Raw genomic sequence first — 5,203 nt, 5'->3', positions numbered from 1 at the left:
ATCTTTCTACAAGGAAGTAAGAGAAGCATTACCAACTTTTTTCTTGCAAAAAGAAAAAAAAAATTGATTCATTTTTCATGTAAACCACTATTCACCTTTAAAATATTCACCCATGGAGAATCAACATTCAAAGTAGACAACGAAGCATCGAGATAACCATGATCACCATAAATACCCTTGATAATACCAACTTTATGTTTTTGTTCTAAATCACCAAATCCATTTGAACAAAGAAGTTTGGTTACATGGAAAATGGTATATTATGAAAATCAAGATCTACATAGTGTAACATCTCAAAACACAAGATAATTTCTTTTTTCAAAACCAACCAAAATAATAATTGTTTACAAAACATATTTTGCAAAGTGTCAAAATCAAAAATCAAAGTATCCCAAGATCAAATCTCATAAAATCTGAAGGACGTGCATGATCAAGCCTTCGTCTTGCCCCAATCATCATAAGTACCTGAAACATAACACTTAAATTATAAGCCAAAGCTTAGTGAGTCCCCCCAAAGTACCACACACAACCAGAAAGTATACATAATGGATGTTGGGTCCACAACCTCCTGGATGGATTACCAAGCTTTGTATGGACAGAAGTATCGTACGCCGTCTTGTTGGCTTGAGGCTGGGGAAAAGCAGTTTATGGGACCGAAGATGCTTCATCAAACTGCTGAAAAGTTGAAAATAATTAGGGAAAGAATGTTAGCAGCTCAGGATCGTCAAAAGAGCTATGCTGACAAAAAGCGAAGACCGATGACTTTTGACATTGGAGATTCGGTTTTGCTTAAAGTCTCACCGTGGAAGGGACTTATAAGATTTGGTAAAAGGGGAAAGTTGAGTCCAAGGTTTATTGGACCGTTTAAAGTTCTTCAGAGTATTAGGAACCAAGCTTACAAGCTTGAACTACCAGAGGAACTGAATGAAATTCACAACACTTTTCATGTGTGTTATTTGAGGAAGTTCACGGCAGAAGTTCCCGATATAATTCTAATTTTTGAATTGAGAATTGATGAAAACAAGAGGTTAATTGAAGAACCTGAGGCAATTGTTGATCGAAAGACTAAGAAGCTTCGACGCAAGATGGTCGAATTAGTGCTTGTTCGTTGGAAAATTTTGAATGGGCCAAATCTCACCTGGGAAACGGAGAGTGACATGTTGAGTCGCTATCCGCATTTGTTTGTTGATGTGTGATTCTGGGGACGGAATCATCATAAGGGGGAGAGAATTGTAACGCCCGCGTTTCCAGGCTAGGCATTTTCGTTGATGTAATAGTCTAGGTTAACCTTTGTAACCCGTTTTGAAATAATAAGAGTGTATTATTTGAGTATTATGTGTTTTGTGCTTAATTGCTTAATTATGTGGTTTGATTAATTAAGAATAAAAATAAGCGTCAAAATTTAAGTGTAAAATAAACTTGATATCTTTGGATAATGTTGTAGTAGTTGAAACGAGGTTTCCGAATATATAAAGAGCGCCAGAATCTGACTTCGTATGAGGAAGTTATGATTTTCTGAAGTTTCGACTTAGCGGTATGCAGCCCGAAATACTCGATTTGAGATCGAGCGGTTTTTAGTCGAATCGATCTAAATGAGAATCGAAGATCTCGTTGTTGGTATCGAAACGATGAAAAGTTAGGCGAGAACGGACGTCAAACGAAGAAGTTATGAATTTATAACGAAGTTTTTCAGTCTCAGCCTACTAAAAATAAATTCAAAATTATCCGATTGAGTCTAAACGAGAGTTGTAGAGCGTAGTCTCACCTACGCGTGGATATAAAGAACGTCGAAAACGGAGTTCGTATGAAGAAGATATGAATTTCTGAAGTTTATTAAATAATTTGTATTTAAATTTAATCGTTAATTTGGATGTATATCCGAAGGAGTCACCGATCTGATCCGAAGTACGCCCAGCGTACCGCGAAGCATGACGCACCTCGCACTCGAGTTCTTCGGATGATGCATGCCATGACGATTCGGACGCGTACGCCCCGTGTGACATCCCCATTTTCACGGCCAGAAAAGACCGATTTTGTTTATGCTTTATAAAAATCAAAGTAACTTCTTCTAATAAAAATGTTGCGGAATTTGTTCCTAGAAAAACATGATAATCGCGTTATCAAAGCATTTCTAAAGAAATATATTTTTATTCACTTTTAAAAACATTTGGGATGTCATCATCATTACAAAAACATAAGCATAAACAGAACTTACATTTATTTACACTAGTGATCTACATCTCTTTTAAATCTCTCAGTGTAATGTGACTTCATATCGACACCTGTGATACAAATAAAATGAGTGGGTCAGGTTGGGAAACCTGGTGAGTACATAGGGTTTTCAACCCACAATAATATAATTATTATGTTTAAACAATCAAATAATCAACCCAATTACCCATCCCCATTATCTTCTTTATTCTTAAGGATCTACCCTAAGAATCAGCTATTTCTCATTCATTCATTCCTAAGGATCATCCTAAGGAAACAACATGAAGTCCATTGTTGCCAATGACACTTTGGTCAAGCGCAGCTGCTAATCTTGTCACTTAGGCACAGCTGCCAGAATTGGGACATTTCCTATGAGGCGCTTCTGCCGGTATTGACCTTTTAACGCCACTGTCATGGTCATAAGGCTCCCTATTAGGCGCAGCTGCCGATACTGTCCTTAGAGCGCAGCTGCTAGGATGTTTACCGTAGATCTAAAACATCTACGGGTTGTGGCGCAGCTGCTAGTGCTCATCTATAGGGTACTAGGTCCACTGATGCCAATGTATACCTATAGGGCACTAGGTCCATGCTACTAATCTTCTTCTATTTCAGCTTTTATCCCTCATCATTCATCTACCCATGTTTTACCCAACATATCTTGTAGATATAAAATACTTTATACAATTTACATCATTTAAACATGTATAAAAATCTTTCACCAGCATAGACAGCAAGTATTCAGACAATATGCACATATAGCACGTAAATTTATAATAAAATACTTCATATTTATGTGTAAGATGAAAGGGACCATGCACTCACAACACGTAATATACATTAAATACTTCATATATGTGTAAGATGAAAGTAACTATGCACTCACTTGAGAAGGTGGTGACTCGGTACTTGGACAGCGCTTCGTTTACTTTAAAATAATTTCCTTCGACGAAATCTAGTATTATCACCATTATATTTTAGTCTAATATTACCGTGACTAATTATTAGTCTTATTATTATTATTATTATTATTATTATTATTATTATTATTATATAAGCGTTTAAACAATACTTTCCAACCACTATGTACAGACAGGGGCCAAACATAAAACACCGGAGGGCAGGACCATTTTGGCGTATAGCACTTCTGAAATCCAACAACCCTATACGGCCCTTTAAACCAGATTCCCCGTACCGCGAGTAATTAAAAAGATATTATAACGACACTTATATAAGTCATAATAATAGCTCAAATATTTATTATAAATTTATAATAACAATACTAATTTTAAATATAAACTATATTTTAAAATAGGGTAAGCATAACTTACTTACAAGGGGATTTTAGCTAGGAGTCGGGCTCTGCAGGGGCAGAACTTCGTCGCTGAATCTTTCTAAGAAAGATTCGTGCAGCGCTTCAGCGCTCACCTTACTATACTGAAACTACAGAAAGAGAAGTCGAATCACGAGGGACCGAAATGCTCGGGGGATAAGGAGAGAAAGACTCTTGAATCAAGAGAATGGTGCAAGAAATATGAGAGCCCAAGGCTCTTATTTATACTAATTGAATTTTCAAAAACTACCCTCCATAATTACTTAATGACCTTTTAGTTATATAAACAACTAAACGCCCCTCTATAATACTATTTTAAATGGATTTAATGATATTTGTACTAAACTAATGTCGAAAGAACTCAACATTAGTCTTATAATGACCGCATCGTCGATACCTTTCTAATGATATATACATATGTATATATATGTGTACGTATACATGATTTATACTTTATTTTAATACGTAAATATGCTATTATAATTTGTAACTCGTTCATACGAACTCCGTTTTTGACGTTCTTTATATCCACGCGTAGGTGGAGACGTACTCTACAACTTTCGTTTAGACTCCGTCGGCTAATTTTGACTTTATTTTTAAAGTTATATTTTTAACAGACCGGGACAGGATTGGTCCGTTAAAATCTCATAACTTCTTTATCCGATGTCCATTTTCGTCTGTCTTTTTATCGTTACGCTAATAATAACGAGATATTCGATTCTCGTTTAGGTTGTGTCGGCTAAAAATCAATCGATCTAAAATTCGAATTTCGGGTTGTACACCGCTAATCCGAAACTTCGAAAAATCATAACTTCTTCATACGAAGTCAGATTTGGGCGTTCTTTTTATCGATGTTCTTAGTTTAACATATTCTATGACTTTCGTTTAGATCGATAAGGCTAAATTTCGCTCTATCATAAATTTACTATTTACGCTTCCCGGTGCCGTGCCGGTTCCGACGCGAAACTTCGATGGGTCATAACTTCTTCGTTATAACTCGGATTTCGGCGTTCTTTATATGTACGGAAACCTTGTGAAATATTCTACAACTTGGTTAAGATTATTTATTCTAAATAATCTTTTTGTCGAAAAGTCGTTTTCGACCCCTATTACCTCTAAATTGACTAGCCCGGATCTGTGGGCGTTACACCCCGCGTACTGTTGTACACCCAACGTACTCCGAGGCTCCAGCCTCCTATAAATAGGATGCGAGGGCAACCGACTCAATTGCTCTTTTTTCTCTCTTCTCTCTCCCGTTTTGCCTCGATTTGCATGCCAGAAGTACCCCGAAGCCCCAGTAATACTCCCGAGTCCCGAAGCAAGTCCCGAGATCCCAAAGATCCCGAGAAGTGCGATTCCCGAGCCGAAGCTCTGCCCACGAGAATTTCAATTTTTGTAGAGATCTTCCAGATCTGCTGAGAATTACTACTTCTGCAAGCCGTAGTGTTGTCCGATCATCTTTCGATCAAGTGAGTGTATACTACCTTTCATAAACACGATAATAATACAAGTATGGTTTGAGTGTATTAAGTATATTGTTGTTTATATGCGTGAGTGTGTGGTTACTTTCTTCTAACGCATAATTATAAAGTATTTTCTACGAAATACGTGTTATGTGTATATTTTGTGTTATATGTGTGAATGTATATTCACTTTCTTCTA

At 36.7% G+C, this 5,203-nt stretch overlaps 1 long non-coding RNA gene across 2 annotated transcripts; it reads right to left on the bottom strand.

The window, feature by feature from the left end:
* Nucleotides 1-1,051: 1,051 nt before the first annotated feature.
* On the bottom strand, nucleotides 1,052-3,716 carry LOC145090678 (uncharacterized). Of its 2 annotated transcripts, none has more exons than XR_013701707.1 (3): nucleotides 3,540-3,716; nucleotides 3,095-3,163; nucleotides 1,052-2,282 (listed from the first exon to the last, which is right to left on the bottom strand). It is a non-coding gene; the product is annotated as an uncharacterized LOC145090678 (long non-coding RNA). The 2 variants fall into 2 exon arrangements; XR_013701708.1 differs by having other exon boundaries at nucleotides 3,544-3,716.
* Between the last annotated feature and the right edge of the window lie 1,487 nt (nucleotides 3,717-5,203).

This window comes from Lactuca serriola, chromosome 2 (assembly GCF_051521515.1).
Source record: "Lactuca serriola cultivar US96UC23 chromosome 2, Lser_US96UC23_V15, whole genome shotgun sequence".
In the NCBI taxonomy this organism is placed as follows: Eukaryota; Viridiplantae; Streptophyta; class Magnoliopsida; order Asterales; family Asteraceae; genus Lactuca; species Lactuca serriola.
This window is presented reverse-complemented; position numbering and strand designations above follow the sequence as displayed.